This window comes from Xenopus laevis, chromosome 7L (assembly GCF_017654675.1).
Source record: "Xenopus laevis strain J_2021 chromosome 7L, Xenopus_laevis_v10.1, whole genome shotgun sequence".
NCBI lineage: Eukaryota > Metazoa > Chordata > Amphibia > Anura > Pipidae > Xenopus > Xenopus laevis.
Window position 1 is genome coordinate 17348960 of NC_054383.1, and position 19824 is coordinate 17368783.

Sequence of the window (19824 nt, forward strand, 5' to 3'; positions counted from 1 at the left end):
AAATGTATACGTAGGCATGGCATGAAAAGGACAGTCATTCATAGAACACTTTTTTGATTTCTGTTGATTCTTTGGACCTTAGGTAAGCCTTGTAATCTCGTTTTGCCTTGGATAAGAGCATTTGCAAAGAATAAAGTTAATTAAGGATCAATGATCATAACCCCTGGTAAATTGATAAAAAGATAGAACACAATTATTAGTCTTACTACTACTACATCTAATGCTTGTTGTTTTTGAAAATGTTTAACCTCTGTCCCTTCACTATAATAATGGCTACATTTTACAATTATGCAGATTTGTGCCTTTTAGTCTTATCTGGAAACCTGATATCCAGAAAGTCCAAAGTATGGGAAGGCCATCTTCAACAGAGTCCACTTCTTTGTAATAATAAAATAGTACAGTGTACTTGATCCTAACTAAGCTTCATTAATCTATGTTGGTGGCAAAACCATATTGGGTTTATCAAAGTTATGTATGTTTTTTAGCCTTAAGGTATGGTGATACAAATTATGGAAAAAATCTGGAAAATTCAAGGTTCTAAGCGTTCCAAAAAATAGATCACATCCGTATGGGCTCCCAGATAAAAGAAATTAAAAAGAGGGACACAACAGTGAAGGGATAAAAATAAGGAGTGAAAAAACATTATTGAACCATGCATCCTAACTAAGTTTCATAAATCCATGTTGGTGGCACAACCATATTGGGTTTATCAAAGGCATGTATGTTTTTTAGCCTTAAGGCAAAAATCTCTAGAAATCTAGAAAATCCAAGGTCCTAAACATTAGATCCCATATGTACAGGTTCCCAGATATTAGGAATTACAAAGAGGGACACATCAGCGAAAGGGATTAAATTAAGCGGGAAGAAAAACTTTACTGAACCACGCACATGTCTAAAATAACATCAAGAAGCCAAACATTATTCCCTTGTTTGTTGTTTTTAGCAAACTGTCAGGATGTAGAAAATTGAGGAAATATTAGGAAAAAACAAAAACATGTGTGTTAGAATAACCAATATTTTCCTTAAAATCACGTAGGAAGTGAAAAGTTACACAATATTTCTTTCAACCTGTTCAGCATCAACCTTTTGAGGGTCAACTGCAAAGTGTCTATTTAAAAATAAATATGTTTCTTTAAGAATTAAAATATTTACAAAAATACTGGAAATTTAAACATACATTGGTTACCAATAAACTGTACTCTGTATTACAATTAAAATATGCATAAGTGAGCTCTATCTATGGATGTAGAACACAAAGGTGATTTTTCACATAAAAAAACATTTCCCAAAAATAAAGATACTGTACAGTATGAATAGACAAATATTATTCCAGAATATTAAATATTGGCATCTGAGGCAAGCTGACTCTCAACCAACAGAACACAACATAGCAGCCAGAAAAAACCCATGAAACATACCATACACCTTTAGGCTTGGAACTTGAGTAGCATTTTTTTCTTAATGAGGTCATTCTTGAAAATAAAATTGACTGGTTTCAAAACATTCTCTCAAACTGCAGCACCATGATTTTTGCCTTTTGCATCACTGCCTTTATCTATATAATATATAAGTAAAACTCACCCTGGATATTTACCAAATAATTTTTTCAACTTATTTCCATTATACATTTTTTTCACCCTGCCGCTCACTCAAGGAGCAGTCTCCAGACAGAAAAAGATCATTGCTTATTTTATTTACAGAACATGTAGTCATTAACATTTTTTAGCAGTTGCCAATTGGGAAGGTTTCAGAGTATAACTCTTTACATAGTAATATTGAATTATTAATATATTCAGGATTTTGCATGAAGAGGAGTTTGCAGATCAGTTAGAGGATTGACTGGATGGGACTGTAAAATAAGTTGTTTTTTTTAAAGGAAAACTAAATCCCCCGCAAACTCTGTCCCCTCTTGAAATAGTGACCGCACATACAGAGAAAGCGCAGCGGAGCTCACGGGCACCATCTTCTTCTCTGCAGTAATCTTCAGTCGTCTTCTTCCACCCCTTCGGCAATTTCCGTCTCTTGCGGCGCATGTGCAGCTGTCGCGAACCAGAAAATTGCTCCAACTGCGCATGAGCCATTACGGTGCTCACTTCACGAAGATTACCAAAGAGAAGAAGATGGCGCCTGTGAGCTTCACTACACTCACTCTGCATGTTGCTGTCACACAATTCTGGGGTAAGACTGTGCAGGGGGGTGCAGGGAGGGGGCAAACGGAGGGGGGCCAGTGGGGACTTCCCATTATGGAGGTGTTAGTTCTCCTTTAATGATTTTGGGGTTACTATAATAAAAGTTTTCAGCAGGACTAGTAAGGGTCGATGGGCTAATCTGTGCAGTTTCACGAAACGCATTGAAGTCATTGAGCATCAAAATAATTTTGACACGAGCGACAATTTCTATACGCGCGACTATTTGGTCCAAATGCATTAAAGTCAATGGGCGTCCAAATATTTTTTTTTTGCCGCATCTGATTTTTTGCTGGCGAATTGACGCACACAGTTTCGTGAATTAATTTGCTTTGCAGCGAAACGGGGAAATTCCCCGCAAATCCGTGTCTGCCGAATTTATTCGCCCATCACTACTAATCAGCAAGGAGAATTTACTGTTACCTGTTTGAAAGCAAAGGTCTGATAAGATCTGGCTAAGTTTGGTTGCCCCCAAAATGATGTTATATTATATTTTTCTGTGAGTTATAATGGATGATGGTGCTATTTAATAATCCCGGAATCATAGCTGCACCTCCTGGTTCCACAAACATTTTGATGACCTGATCATCTGGGCAATGCAATTGGCTTAGTAAACAAGCCCCATAGACTTTAGGAGATCATTGTTACAGAAATAGAAGTATATGTTCCTCTATTCCACACCTAGTCTAATAAAGTTACATATACAGTAGCACTGCCAATCTGACCTGGTGATGTAGGCATGCTGTTTGCAACACAATAAATAGAACTGACACCTTATTGTCCGTGGAACAACAATCTTAGAAAATGGAAAAGGCTACAGGAACTGGCATAGAAACCCAATAAGTCTTTCCTAATTCTCTCTGTGACTTAGCCAAGTGAACAACTCCCTCTCACCAGTCCCTGAGCATAGAAGAACTGCATTAGCTAATATAAAACTGCCTGTCTGGCTGAGGCACAAGAAATAAATCTTGTTGTTTCCAACCAATTTATACAATGTTCCAACAACTATGTTGGAGTCAAACTTACAATGTCACAATTCTAGCAACTGGTGCAATTATAGGTTGATTTGGTTTGGTTAGTACCACTCTGGCTCATTTTGTACCTCCACTCACTTTATTTTCAAATGATTCCATTGTGCGCACAATTTTTTCTTTGTATGAATTTAATATAGACTTTGGGAACCTATACAAGTATTTAGCATCACGTCTGTTAATAGAAAAATAGACATTACATAGTTTGCAGTGTATTGAATAAAAAAATTTTTCCCTAAAAAATACGCCACCTATAGGCAAGTCTTAACAAATGTGCTATCCATAAGTAAAATTGTAATAACTGTCTAATAAAGAATATTACATTACAAAATGCAAATGTTGATTCATATTTATGCAGTTTTTCCATTTCAAACTTTAATTGCATTTCCCCACTATTCTTTTATCTAGCATTCAGACTGTTAGCATGCTGCCTCTTTAAGGTCAGGCATCCATGTAAGTATGTGCAAATTAATGGCATGTGTAAGTAATCTAAGTCCCATTATCCACTGCGTAGTGAGTCCTTTATTACACAATTTTGCTTATATTTAAGACAGATCCAAGCTCAATGCTTATTATTCTTATTATGAATTGCTCTGGTTTATGATTCTGGTATGTCACATAGAGCTTACAATCTAACCATATGTGCCTAAGCCAGAGGGAAATTAAATGATAATTAAACCCAAACATTACTCTTATTGCTGAAAGAAATGCATTCCATACCTCTTGTGGGTGATATTTTTAAATCATTCATCATGCGTCCATGTCTCTTATGCCAGCAGCAAGCAGATGCCAAGTAATGTATGTACCGTGGCGGTGTAGGTGCCTTGTGTATATGCCCTGCGCATGTGGCTGTCACACCAAAAGTGACATATTACTTCAGGGAAGATCTACTTACATTTGAAGAAGCACAGGAGCATTTCAGGGTGTCAAGGATCTAATTTACTTTTAGGCACTTACACCAGCCCTATGACAAGAGTGAAAGTTCTTTATCTTTCATGTTCTAACTTTATTACTTGCCTAGTAAAAATGGAATAAAACCTAGATTGCCTTGGACTTGACTCCAATGACTTGACCAACAACTAGCTTTCTCTAGGGATATATGCATCCATGATTTTGCCGAAACCTCCACAACAAATTGTACATTACTGTATGATTTTGAGGAATAAGTAGAGAAGAGTAGATTCCTGCAGTGGGTCCGGTACCCGCAAAAAAAACGAGCACCCTGTGGAACTAGGGGAGGATTTTCAGGTGGGTATAGATGCGGGTCTAGTCTCATCTAAATTTCTTATGTTATGTACTCTTGTCTATATTTTACTCCTTTTAAAGTTTTACAAAACATGTTCTGTCCCCTCCCACTTTTGATGATGTCACTTCCGGTTTACAGCAACATCACTTCCTGTTTGATGGTGGTCGGGGGGTTGTGGATAAGGCAGTTGCGGGTCCGGGTCGGGTAGCGGATCAGAGTGGGTAAATATACGAGTTGCGGTTCGGGTCGCAAGCTGCGGGCTAGGGTCTTAGAAATTGATTCCGTGCAGGACTCTAGTTGGGAGTAAGCGGGTTAGGGTCTGATCACTAATGTCAACTCAATAGTATTTTTCAGGGGTCACCATGATTCAAGCCCTGATGCCCTGTTCACCCATAGTAACAGGTCCAACTGCTGCACTAAGGAATTTACACCTGAAAACTATCTTACTTGCTCCATTGAATTGCATAGAATTGCACTTCACCTGAAGTCTTCCGATATGCGTCCCAAACGATGGAACAGGTAGCATAACAGGGGAATGGGAAAGTCATGGCCAAGATGCACCTGTATAACTTCAGATCTAAGTTGGCATTTCTGCATAGGGGAAGTGACATGCTTTGTATTTGAAAATTTTAACTTTCTGCGCCTTTTTCTGATTATTTACATTTCCAGCCAAAAGTTCTAGATTACGATCTCTATGGGGAATAGACTGCAGAAAGTATTTGTACAGCTCTATGTAGAGCCAGAATAGCTGTAATAGCAATTTAACTGCTGTGGTTGGGTTTTAAGTTCAGGTTTTATTCAATAAATATATTTTCCACTTACCCAAAACAAGAATACCTACATACTGTAGCTCTGTTAGCTGTAGCACATTCTCACAAAGAAGACCATGATATAAAGATCTACTCATGCAAGGAAGCATTTAGGACTGTGAGTTTGACCTACTGTATAGCTTGACCTTATCTCCGTGGCCAGATTGTGGAAAACAAGGAGGGATCCACAAATGATGTATGGAATTTTTTTTTTTAATGTGCTGACCAAGACCTTGAACTCAGCCCTATCCCTGGAAACAATCTATTCCCCAAAGAACCTCAAGATCCCAGAAAAATCAATGCAACAGAGAAATGTTTCTGACATATTTCAAGCGGGTTACAATGGGAAAGAACACCATCAATTTATTTAGGATAATATAACTTCTGTACCTCAACCTTTTCACCTCGGCAGGATGAGGTTAATTGGTGTAATGAAAGAGCACCCATTAGTGCCGCTAATAAATTAAATAATTGGGGTCCTAACTGAGCTCTCTGTATTTTATAATTAAAAAAAAATACTCTGCTTCATATAGAAAAATAACACATACAAACAAGGCCTTAAATATACATATTTTCATGATTTTCAAGAGTAATAGAGAAGAGCAATATAAATCTGCAGCTTCCCAATTTGAGCTTCTTCATTTGCTTCTATTTAACATGTTTTATTAATAACATTTCCAGACAACATATTACAGTCAACAATGTAGAAATTATAAGAGTCACTTTTTATCAACACCTTAACATATCATTAAAACAGCCTTCCCTGTGTGATAGATGAAGACAAAAAAACCCAAACTGCAGATAAATTATCCGCTCCCCAGTGATTCCAAAACAATTACAGGATGCAGAGCAATCTAGTTAAATTTTATTCAAAAGCTTACTGCACTCGTGTTTTCTCTTATTTTTCTATCAATGAAACCCATGAGATTTAAACACAATTCATTATGTATGAGACCCAACGTACATTGCTTGACTGTTGATTAATAGAAAGTTTGCTGTGTGTACATTTGCAACATTAGATGCATACAATATGCCAACTTATTTTTTCACTGAAGCTAATTATTTACAAAAATGACTACTTGAGAGTGAAATTCATAAAAACGCCGGCATCCCGTATCAGCCTGGCCCCAACAGGCAATCTGGAATAAAGATCTTTTGCATGTTGTGACAACAGCCAAGGTATTAACAAGGCAAATGTAGAAAATCAAGAGTTCAAATAATTGTATTGCGATGTTGTGTTCCACAGCAATGAACAAAGAGTTTAATTGCTTTAAAAGGAAACAAGTACATTTTCTCTAGGAATAGAATCATTGAGTAGATTGTTTCTGGGTTAGTGGTTAATGAGGAGAGAGATAGGTATTGTCTGGAAACAGCCCGAATGAAGTCAGTTTTAAATAAGATACGAAATTAAAAGGTAGGCCTATGCTGCCGCAGATACAGGATAAGGCAGAGACTCTGCCAGTTTTAGCTCTGAGGCACAAAAGAGGTCATCTCCCCACAAAAGACACACTGCAAACTGCAAATTACTTTAAACATTTTAACATTTAAATTTTTTAGATAATGCTTTTTTCCCCTTGACTTTTAAGATGATGACACTGGTTCACCATGTAATTTTAGCTTTGGCTAAGCATCCAAAAATGTATTGGCAAATTATCCATTACCATGTGTAGCCCTCACGTGGTGTTAAAATTACCTAAAAAAAGAGAGTGGACTAGTTTTACCAGAATTTGTGTATAGTATAAAATCTATTTGAGCAATACAAATATTACAGGTTGACCTTAGCATGGCCGGCCACCAAGTTTATCATGTCATAATAGGTATTTCCCCTTTATTAAGCACAATTTCCAGTATGTGAAACCCTTTTTTGTTGAAGTCTTTTTAGGCTGAACTGCAGTTCCCATGTTTTGCACCCTGCTTTCCACACTAGCAGAATTGCTCTAAAAATGAACACAAAGACCTGCAGCCACCTCCATGAATACAGTGTTGCCTGGATGTATCAGTGCCGTATTTATGATGGGTGGGAAGAGGCACAAGGGTATCCCTTTTCTGCCCCTTTACCACTTTAAGTAACATGGGGGATGCAGGCTGCAGCATGCCCCAGTACTTACCTTCTGCCCTATGGCAAGTAGTAAGGATGGGACTTACTTGTGTCTTCTGACACTGAGCTCTGCATTTTGATTCTGTATCCGGTACATGGTGCACAGCACAGCATTGCCCCTGCCGCTAGCTATTCTATTTAAAGAATGTATACATTGAGTCTCTTTAATGAGACTCATATGTCTAGGCCTGTTTGTTAACAGCTTCCATTACAATTAAACACAATTGCAGGTCATTACCTATTACTTTATAATCAACATTAAAGCTCGACAAGAGGCCATTCATAATTCATCAGGTTAGTAACTGTCAACTGTCCTCTTTTTGTCAGGAGTGTCCATAATTTAAGTTTCCCTCTCCAGCAGTAAAAGGACTGTCTCCTACTGACAGATATTTGCACCCAAAACCTAAGCCACCCACCCCATTGAAGTGAATAGAATTATTATCATTCTCTGATATCATTCAAAGCAGCGGAGCAGAAAGCATGGAAGAGGGTGGGGTAGGGGCAGAATGAGGAGGGGCCATGGGCATGACCAGGATACCCCTGGAGTGGGTAAAACAATAACGAATGCACCAAATACATGATTTGGTTCAGGGTTTGACCAAATCCTTGTACTTTTACTAGGATTTAAATTCAGCTCAATCATAAGGGTCAGTCAACCATAATCCAAAAGCTTTAACTTTAAGCTCTCAACATCTGATTATAAGGACCTTTTGTTGACAAATAAATTCAGATTAAAATGGCCAAATTAGGGTTCAGATTCAGTTTGGCAGTTGGTTTAGTGTTCAATGGTGGATCAGTAATTGGATTGGAGCACCCCCAGTTAACATCTTCAAAAATGTGACTTTCCTTACCATAATCACTAGGGTTCAATAAGAAACATTTTTTGAAGGTAAGTAAGTACCAATAGGTTACCATACTTTTGAGTAACTGTTGGCTAGAAGCGAATATGGCACACATTTTCTGCAATCTAAAAACAATGTTGCAGGATCTTCTACTACCAGACTTGATGGTGGTTTCGGCAGGCCCGAATTTGTGGAAAGGCCACCTAGGCCCGGGCCTAGGGCGGCAGGATTTCAGGGGGGCAGCATGCTGCCCAACCACACCCACATTGGTTCAAAAACACTGGGGATGCGCTGGAGATACAATCATTTTTTTAATTTCCACATTGATGATGAAAATTTGCACGAATAGAGGGGATGGGACGGGCGACGAACGGCAGTGGGCCTAGGGGCGCCCTCTATGTAAATCCGGCCCTGGGTTTCGGTAAAAGAGCAGATGGTTGGTTCCATTTAAAAAGCATGTTAACTGGTTCCTGTGCTACCAGACTGACTGTGGTTCTTCAGAAAGGGAAAATGATTGAGTGGAACATGTACAACAATATGGATTCACCTTAGCATGTTCTCATAATACCAAATTGGCTGGTTAAGCCATCCAAAAAGAGACTTATTGAACAATGTTAAAAAAGCAACTGCATTGAAAAGCAATGGAAACATGCGTGAATCTTGGAAGATTTTTCTGCTGAAAGGATGGACCAACAGACCATACAGTGCATTAGAACATGTACCACAATGTGAATGCATCTTACTGTAGTTAAATCAAGGAGCAAGTGTTTCAATAGGGCATTTCCTGCAAGATGGAGTTGAATCAAGGAGAGAGTGTTGGGGCATTTCCTGCAAGATGAACCATTTTGTAGTTTTTGCTACCCGTTTAAATAAGATTGGGCCAACAGAACATTTAGGGGCAGATTTATCAAGAGTCGAATTTCGAGTTGATGGGAGTTATTTTAAAATCCCATAAACTTGAAATTTGACCAATTGCAATTTATTATAAAAATCTAATTTTTCAAAATCGGGTGAATAGGATCGAGCCGCAAATTCGAATCAAATTCGAAAAAAAATTCCTTGAAAAAAAATTGAATGTCAAGAGGGCTGCAAACAACTCGATCCTATCCTAGGATGTCTTCCATAGGCTAAAACAGCAATCTGGCAAGTTTAAGGTGGCAAATAGTCAAATTCAAATTCTTAAAGGGCCAGTGTATGATAAATTTCAAAAATCAAATTCAAATTTTAAAAAAAAATCTAATTTTAACAATTCTCTAGTCGAATTTGACAGTTTTGGCCAGAAAAAAATTTACATTTTCAATTTGACCCTTGATAAATCTGCCCCTTAATGCGATTTGAGTGCATCTTTAGTATCAGATTGGCAGCAGGGCTATTATTTCACTGGAATCTTTTCCACAGTAAGAGGTTCCCTGGAACTTCTACAGCAACGGGGGATGCATCATGCCTCTAGACTAACAAATTTTGACAACCGTTGCCAGGTTTGTATGCTGATTTTACTTCTTGTTGATCAAGTTGTAACAAATGATAGTCCAAACAGCAGTATAACAACATGTTAACGGGAAGCTATACAAGTCATTTACTTTCCTCTTCGGTATCTTTTTGCTTCATTCCTACCTGCTCAACATGACATTTTTCAGTAATAATAAGGTGGAACACTTTTCATTTTTAATAACATATGAGGTAAAAACGTGTACATAGCTGTCAACATCCCCAGCAAGGCAGGCTTGACAAGGCTGTGTATAATCTGAAGTGGCCAAGCCTTGGACAGTCACTTGACAAAAGAAAAGCTGTATTTTATTACTGGTTACCTGTCACCTCCAATATTATTTAGCCTGTACTTGCTGATATTTACTACCGATGTGGAGTAATTGGAGGCTGAATATTGACATTTTGTTGTTAGTTTGCATAGCATCATCATGTATAATTTAAAAATGGCATTGCACAGCGACGGCAAAGAAAAAAAAAAAAAAAGAAAGAAATAAAATAAACAATATTTTTATCCTGCATCTAATAAAGTCAGATGTTCAAATTTCATGTATAAATTTAACATTACCAGCATTATAGTCACAGAAAAGAACAAGGATAAATCAAAAAGTTATACATGTCTGTTAGAGCAAATCATGTCTCTTTACCCTGGTGGAGATTTGTTTTCAAATCCAATTCATTTTTCAGCAAAGAATACTCTTGTATTTTGATTCAATTTCATTCTAGCAATTTTATTCACTTGTGTACCTTATTGAGTTCTCCTCCTTCTGATGATTTACATACTGTGAAAGGAGAATTTTTTGGCAGCATCCACGTTGTATAAGGCCAGGCTGTATTAATTCACTGCGTAAGCTGAGCTAGTATAATCAACTATTCCAAAATATAGCTCACATGTTTGTTAGTTATTGAGATTTAAGTGAAAATTCTCTATTTTCTTGGTATCCATGATCACTCTGCCTCTTGGTTCTCTTCTTCCATTCTTCCCAAATCACTGCCTCAAAGTTTGCTACATGGGCCTCTATTGTTCTTCCACTTCAATATCTCTTTTGCAGAAGAATAATCATGCGCTAAGCCTAGAGAGAACCTACCTTCCACAGTTTGATGTGGTTTCCCATCAAGCAAAGGGAATGTATCTTAACTTTAAATGCCCTTTGTACCTCACTAAATCTTCATATGTCCTTGCTCATCTCCTTCATTCATCTCATCTCCATATCACTCTATACATTAAGTACCATCTCCCTGCCTAAAACTTTCTCTTATGCTGTCCCTGGAATGCCATCCATCAATCTCTGATAGGATTTTCCTTTATTTGTGTCTGTAAGTTAGGCAACCAATGTTGTAACAATATCACCTTACGCGTTTCGGGAAAGCTTTCCCTTAATCATAGACATCTATGATTAAGGGAATGCTTTCCCAAAATGCGTAAGGCGATATTGTTACCCATGATACAATAAACCTCTTTATATTTATCCGGAGTGCCGCCTGAACTACTTCTTTGGATCTATCACAGTTGGAACGCTGGTGGCTGAGCAAACGGAGCTCATAGAGCTAATTGGAGAGATTGATGCGGTGGGTGAGTCTTGAGCCGTCACCATTTCATTGACCAATCAATATTGTAAGCCTTACAGTATAGAGTCTACTGCATTTCATACCACCTAGCAACTAATAGTTGTAACTCTGTGGGGTTATTTATTAGAGTCCAATGCCAAAATGTGTTTATTTACTACAGATTCCGAAATTTTAGTGAAAAAAAAACCCCTCACATCAGGATCAGGATTTATTATGCCCCAAGGATGGGAAAAGTCTGAATTCAAGGTTGCATATAAGTCAAAGGGAGAAATCCCGAAGCTACATTGATCTGCGTTGGGTTTCATGCAATAATGCGAAGATTTTGTGGTTTTCAGACAAAAAAAACGAAAAAGTAGGAGTTTTGCACGGAAAGTCCGAAAAATTCGTACAATCCAAGTTTTCCACAAATTTATGGTGTTTTTTCCCGCTCAGGAAAATTTCGGGAAAATGTATTGATAAATAAAGGGGAAAAAACCTGTGCGGATTTGGTCGGAGAACTTTTCAGAAAATAATGAGATAAATTCGGATAAATGGGCCTCCTCATGTTTATTTTTTATTTATTGCACCATTAGTTCCCCTTGTCTGTACTATTAAAAGCTACTAGAGATAACACTCAAGTTGGGGGATATATCTACATATATATATTTTTTATTATCTCCCTCCCAAATGCTAAGCCATTCTCATCAGAAGGAAGCACCCGGTGCAGGTGGCCATAATGTGACACTTAGGGGCACATCTACTAACAATCAAATTTAGTTTTTTTCAACAAATCTCTTAAAATGTGTGTTTTTTCTAATTTATTTTTAACAGCTCAAAAAATCCGAGATTTATTAAGTGTAAAAACCATAGAAACCCTCAAATATAAAGCTTTTCCTGGTAAAAGTTGTTGAGGTCCTATAGAAGTCAGTAGGAGCAACTGTCAACCGTCCATTGCCTCAGGTCTTACTAATAACCTGAAACCGACAGAAGGTAGTGGCATTTACAATGGCTTTATTGCCAGCGTGGCAATTAGAGCTACTCCCTTTGCTTAACGATAAAATATTATTAAATACAAAATTGAACAATGCAGACCCCACGTGAACTCATGGGTGCACATACAGCGACCACCACCACCACCACCCAATCTTCACTGAACAATACCAACGTCACATCTTTGTACCTCCAAACAAGGCAAGACAGGACACACAAAAATTATATTTTAGGTCTTGACAGACTCTTTGCATCACCTGACAAATGGGCAATTAAATTGATACTGACATGTTCCTATAATTAGTGATTGGCGAATTTGCGCCGTTTTGCTTCGCCACAAAATTCGCGAATTTGTGAAAACGGTGCCACCAATTTATTTATTAAATTTTTTTTTTGACGCTGGCAAATTTTTGCCACCGAATTTTCGCGGGCGTTTCACGCAAATTCGCCGCGAATTCGCACCTGGCGAATAAATTCGCCCGTCACTACCTATAATTCATATAGTTTTATCTCCAGTAATGAAGAACGTGGCATGCATTTGTCATACTACTTAGTGAATTTCTGTAGCAAATTGCATGATTGCCTATGCTTGTGTGTCAACCCAAAGCAATTCATTTACCCTTTAACAATGCATAGAGCCATCACTAGTGATGGGCGAATTTGTCCCATTTTGCTTTGTCAAAAAAAATTGAGAATTTACAGCGAAATTCACTGAACGGCGAAAAATTTGCGTCAATATTATTTATTTATTATTTTTACACCTGCGACATTTTTTTTATATGCACGCCATTTTTATCCAAATGCATTAAAGTCAATAGGCGCATCAAAATGTTTTTGCAGCAGCGGATTTTCACTGCAATTTTGTGAATTTATTCGCTGGCGGCAAATGCGGAAATTCACCCATCACCCCACATTAAAACAGTCAAAACAGAGTCAATTCTGTAAGTGTACTAGTTATACATAACAATGTAACTGCAAAAGCCCACAGTTACTACAAATGATATGAGGTCCGATAGGTCAGTGCAGTTTGAATATCCACGTGTGGCCCTTAAAAAGGTACAGCCATTATTTCTATGAACAAAGAAAGTGCAGCAAAACAGTGAGATTGAATTGTTTTTGGTGGTATTTATATTCTGATCAGTATATGCCATCTATTACTGGCAGAGGGTAAACTGCTGTATTGCACCACATTATACAACTGGTCCTCCAGGCAAGTGAAGATATTAATCTTTCATGTACATGATACACAACTGAAGAGTGGGTGTATTTATTTAGTGTAGTAAATAATACATTTATTAGGGATTATTTGTTAGGGTTTGTGTATTCATTTTCAAATTGGAACCCTCTTTCCAGAAAGAAGAGAAGGGGTTAAAAAAAGGAACGAGGCACTGAGAAATCACAATTGAGCTTTTACATTGGAATAAAGGGTTAGTTGTTGCAGCCATCCATAGCAATAGTGAGAACCACTTAAAATGCCATAAAATATTAATCATTTAGCTGCTGGGCAAATTGGTGCATTTGTTCACAAACTAAAATAGTAAAAGCATTGGTTTGTAAGTGGTGGGCATGCTTTTTTCTCCCCTCTTTAGTAAAGACATAGAGAGACAAATAAACCCGGGCAGTTTTCAGCCGAAGGTAGTGACTAATATCCCAAAGTTAGAGCCACCCACTGCCACTGTATAGGGTATAAATGTCAGTCTGTGAGAACATCTGCATAATTAAAGCACATACTGGAAGTCTTCCCTATCCACCATCTTCCAAAGAATAATATGTATCATATAATTTTATACTTATACAGTTATGGATATTAATAACCCCTTTTGATAACAGCAAAGAGCATAGTACAGGTATGATATCTGTTATCCAGAAACCCATTATCCAGAAAGCTACAAATTGAGAAAAGGCCGTCTCCCATGGACTCTATTTTATCCAAATAATTCAAATTATGAAAAAATTAGTTCCTTTTTCTCTGTAATAATAAAACAGTACGTATCCAATACTTGACCCAAACTAAGATATACCTTTTACAAATCAAAACCAGCCTGTTGGGTTTATATGGGGAGTTATTTAACAAAGGTCGAGTTGTGTTTTTCCTAAAAAAAAAAAATCTAGTTTTTTGAGAGTAAGTTTCAGTAAAAAAAATTTTTGGCGGATACAAAAAAAACCTCAAACTTTTCGAGATTTATTATGCCCCAAAGCTACAAAGGAATTGAATCTGGAAATACTGCAGCTAAAACTTGTCGAGGTATTGTAGAAGTCAATGTCAGAGGTCCCTTGAACCATTTGAAGATGTTTTTAGCCTCCATGATTTTCTTTTCACACGAAAATAATTCAAACTATTCAAGGTTTTTTCGACGATAACTCAATCAATTAGAGTATTTCAGTTTTCCCCGATTGCATTAATTTGAGTTTTTAACATTTGAGTTTTTTCATAAGTAAGCAAACATGAGAGTTGTGAGTTTACTCGAGGAGGGAGAGTTTAACATTGAGCAAATCAAGAAAATGAGATGGCAAAATATTTTTAAAGCATGAGCAGAAAAAGTGAAATTATCGAGGAGGTATGAGGGTGGGAGAGACATACTAGATTGTAAGGCAAATTGGTATACCACACAAGTAAGAAAAGAGCTAGTGGGAAAAACAGAGAAGCAAGGACAAAACAATGGTTGAAGTAATATCCAGGACTATGCTAACATATGCGGCCTACCCTATACATTTTAGCAGAGTGATATTTAGAGCAAATGTCCCATTAGCCCTTACACTATAGAGTCTAAACAAATGTTCCAGCTAGTCTTGTATCACTTCTAATTCCATATGTGAGATGATAAAGTGACACCAGATACAAATGAATCTGAAATCTTGCATTATGAAGAGTCACAAAGGGCATGTGTAGAATGCTGAATGGAACCAGATATGTTCAGCTGTTTAGACGTGGCTCCTACAATACCCAGACTATTTCAGAAGATAATGGCAAAGGCTGAAAAAACCCATGATGTCCTTATGTGGACGATATGCAAATGCTAGCATCATGTTAGGGGTCATTTACTTGCACCACAGCTGCAGGCCCACAAATGTCTCAGCAGTCAGTTGTGCAGAAATTCCATTCATTAAAGGTATCCTTTAACACTCACTCCTTATACTTCAGTATAGCTTCTTGCTTCTTATTTCGAACTGAGGGTTGTATTGATGCTGGACACTGTGGGGAACCTGGAGGGCTTGAGAAAGACCGTGAGTGGTCTGAAACGTTACCGGGTGTTTGGGGTCAGAGCCTATGTCCCAATAAAGGCATTTTAAGATAACAAATCGATGACTGGTGCCGTCTATTACTACATTTGGTTCGATGAACGGATTGAGGTTGGAAACCGTTGGACGTGCATCACATTAAAGTATTTTGGAGGTGAGGGTGCTGACTGTGAAAATTGTGACCCTGGAGGCACTGCCACCTCTTAACCAGATGGGAGCTCAAGGGTTCCCACTGTGGCCTGATTCAAACATCTCAGGTAGAGAAGATAATAACAGAGTATCGCAACAACGAACTTCAGTTAAAAATTGTATTCTTAAAAGGGGAACTAAAATGAAAATTTAGTATTAGTGTCAGCATACTGAAATAAGAATCTTTCTACAATTAAAAATTCAGAACCATTTCTGAAATAATCAAGTTTATCTTCACTACTCCTCTCTCAGCACCTGTTTCTCCTCATTCTGTCTTCATTCAGGACTTGGGTGTCAGATGAATGATCCAATATATCATATAGGGGGGCTCGTTTTCTCTAGAAGATGTATTAGAGCTCACTCTCTTAAAATCACCAGGAATCCTGTCTCTCTACATGCAGAATTTGTGCAAAAGGCAGTTATTTTGTTAGATTGTATTTGTACTGGAATCAGTTATTTGAGCGAGTTCTAATTCATCTGCTAGTAAAGGAAGCCCCCACTTAAAAGATATATTATCTATGATATATTATCTAACTGTCAACAATTATCTTACACCCAACTGCTGCATGAGGAGAGAATGAATATAAACAGATACAGAGAGAAGGATAATGCATATAAATTTGATTATTTCAGAAACAAGTACAGAATATTTAATTGATTGTATTTAGAAAGTTTCTTGCTTAAATTAAATTCTCATTTTCGCGATAGTTCCCCTTGAGTAGAAACATGCAGAATGCAACACCTGGAGGCACATTTACTTAGCTCGAGGGAAGGATTAGAATGAAAAATACTTTCAAAGTATTTTTTTGGCTACTTCGACCATCAAATTGGCTACTTCGACCTTCGACTACGACTTCAAATTGAACGATTCGAACTAAAAATCGTTCGACTATTCGACCATTCGATAGTCGAAGTACCGTCTCTTTAAAAAAAACTTCGACCACCTACTTCGCCACCTAAAACCTACCGAGCACCAATGTTAGCCTATGGGGAAGGTCCCCATAGGCTTTCCTAGCAATTTCTGATCGAAGAAAAATTGTTCGATTGATGGATTATAATCCTTCGAATCGTTTGATTCAAAGGATTTAATCATTCGATTCAAACGATTTTTCCTTCGATCGAACAAACAAACTGAGGTAAATCCTTCGACTTCGATATTCGAAGTATTGAACTTCGACGGCCAAATATCGAGGGTTAATTAACCCTCGATATTCGACCCACAGTAAATGTGCCCCCTGGTGTGTTACGTTAGCTTCCACTCTTAGGGGGTTATTTATCAAGGTCCGAATTTATCTCAATATGGCTGCTACAAACTCCGATCTAACCTGCTCGGGTTTTTAACGCTTATTTTAAATTAAATTTTCAGGAAAATTTGCTTTGCGGCAAAAGCTACGATTTTCACTATTTTTTTTGTGAATTTTCCCTGAAATCTCAGAATTTTTCGGAGTTTTCACCCGAAAAGCTCCAAAAACATTGTGAAATTGCCCGAAACCCCCGACACAACCAAAAATCAATTGGACTGTTCCCATTGACTTTTATGCAACCTCGACAGGTTTGAGATGCCGTGTTTTTATATTCGGGCTTTTTAGCCCTCGGGGTTTAATAAATTCCGAAAAATTTGTGATTTTTTGAAAAGTCTGATTTTATAAAAAATCACAAATGGATTTCGGGAATTTCAGGTAGTCGGAGCTTAGTGAATAACCCCCTTAGTAATAAGCAGTCATTGCAAGTCAGTTGCTTCTAAAGCACTAGGCACGTGCTGAATGCCATAAATGACTTCTGCAGCACAATTGCATCTGATTCACATTTGAAGCGCAATTGTGTAGATTTAAACACACAAGCCACAATAGCGTCAGGCGCATCTCCCCTGGAAATTGCAATTATGCTGGAATCATGGGGAAAACCACTGCATTTTGGGTTTGTTTTTGATGTTTTAAGAGCAAACTTAACTTATGGTGGACAATAAGAATACTTTGGTCTTGGAATATAGGAAACTGACAAACATAGCAATAAAAAAACAAAAAAAAAAAACATGCAATTATGGTGTTTACATTGTTTTGTCCAGCCCTAATAGGGCTGTGTTATAAGCCACAACACTCACTATACTGAAGTCAGACAAGAACTAATTACACTGCACAACAAAGAAAAGTGCTTGAGGCAAAATCCTAGCTGGGCACAATGGTGGATTGTTGCAGCAAGAAATGCCTTGCCACTTTTATTTGTGTTATTTTCAATAACATTCAAGAAGAACGGCACTTGGGACATAGATATTTTGCAGGAATATACATTTGCTATTATTTTTCATCGCGCAAATAACACTAAATAAGTAAAACGCACGCAAAACTAAAAGCAGGTTAAGGGCTGGATTGCAGCCTTGAGTGAAACTTACTCCAAAGCAGGTCAGATCATATTGATGGAGTATCACATGAAATATAAATATAAATGAATCTTTTTAGCCATCAAACACATTCTAAAGGTATAATAATTTCCAGAGAAGTGTATTATTTTTCATTTGACCTCCACAGGGTTTTAGGTGAATTTGTGTTGCAGTTCCATTAACTTGTGTTCTTCTTCATTAATAAATAATCCTACCACTTAAGAGCCTTTCTTGTAAATTGGTTTGTACTGTTCCATATAAATAATACAAACGTCTCTGTTATCAACTACCGTGAATGTTTCTTTACCTATGTATGGCATGTGACATGAGACTATGCTCCAATTTCAGCTAGGAAACAGAATAGATAAATAAACCGCTTTGATTGTTTTTAATACAGATTTGCTAGGTACATATGTTCATTGCAAGCCCAAGTATAACCAACATATAGGCTTTACATAAAGGAAAATATACCCTGGATATAAGTATTGACTATAGTAAATTTATTTGCCTTTAAACAAAACTTAAAGGGCACGGAACACCTCTTCTCTGAATATTTGCCCTTTCCCATATTTGTTGTCAAAGCAATAACCTCACATAATATATGACTAGAAAAATAATTCCTAATACATCTCAAAAACATATTATTCTTTACATACTGCTGTTATGGGCTATATTTATATGTGCGGTTCTATTGTTGTTACATCCTAAACCTGACCATGAAGATGACTGACCAACTAGTGTTGAAACAAACTGGCTGACCATCACTGTCTGGGCCTTATTTATCAAAATCCACATTTTTCTGAGTTTTTAAATAAAAAAAGAACGATTTGACATTATTTATTGATAAAAAAAAGAATGATTTAATCGGATCAGAGACAAACTTGATAAAATCAAGCGAAAATCAAGCTCGACTTTTTTCTGTCTTTTCAGAATTTTGTTTCGGATTTTTTCCCTGAAAGTCAGAAATAGTCAGATTTTCAGGTTAATTTCAGCGCAGACCACAAAAACTTTCAAATAGGACAGGGACCTTTCCCTTTATATCTATGAAAGAGTGAAGTTAGAAACGGTTGCAGTCTGCTAGTGAAATTCTGCCACTCTCCATTCATTTCTATGGGATTTTTAAAAGAGTATTTATCAATGGGTGAAAGTGAAAATTCACTTTTTGATGAATATGCCTTTCAAAATGCCATTGAAATGGAGTGTGGCAGAATTTCATTCTAGCAGACTGTGGTCATCTCTAACTTCACTCTTTGATAAATATATCCCATTGACTTATGTACAACCTTGGCAGGTCTGAGATGCCGGATTTTCGGATTCTGAATTTTTACATACTCGAGGTATAATAAATCTTGAAAAAGTTCCAACTAAAAATTCAGATTTTATAGTAAAAAAACTCAACTCAATTTTTGAAGTTTTTGCCATTCAGACTTGAATACATAACCCCCTCTGTGTTAGGGGTCATCATGCCTACTTTGTATGACTTTCTTTCAGTCGAATTGGTATTGGCCTCTCAGCACTTAAAAAATGTCCAGTTTCCAACAGTCATAAGCATGCACAGGATATTGACTGTAAATGATCTGATAATGATGATGTACATCCAGCCATACTGGGTTATATATGACAAGGGTTTGAACAAAGTAAACACCAGAAGGGTCAATTAAAAAATGCAGGGCAAGGAACTAAGTGCACAACCGAGACCAAACCACCATGTTTTTGACACACTTCGTACCCTACACTATTCAAATTGTGCAGAGGGAGCTAAGAATGCAGTGCATGCCTGTTT

General features: G+C 37.3%; 1 protein-coding gene across 2 annotated transcripts in view; it reads right to left on the reverse strand.

Moving 5' to 3' along the window:
* mgmt.L (O-6-methylguanine-DNA methyltransferase L homeolog) overlaps window positions 1-19824 on the reverse strand; it is a 291396-nt gene that overhangs the window by 101396 nt on the left and 170176 nt on the right. The gene's annotated exons all lie outside the window — the stretch shown is intronic.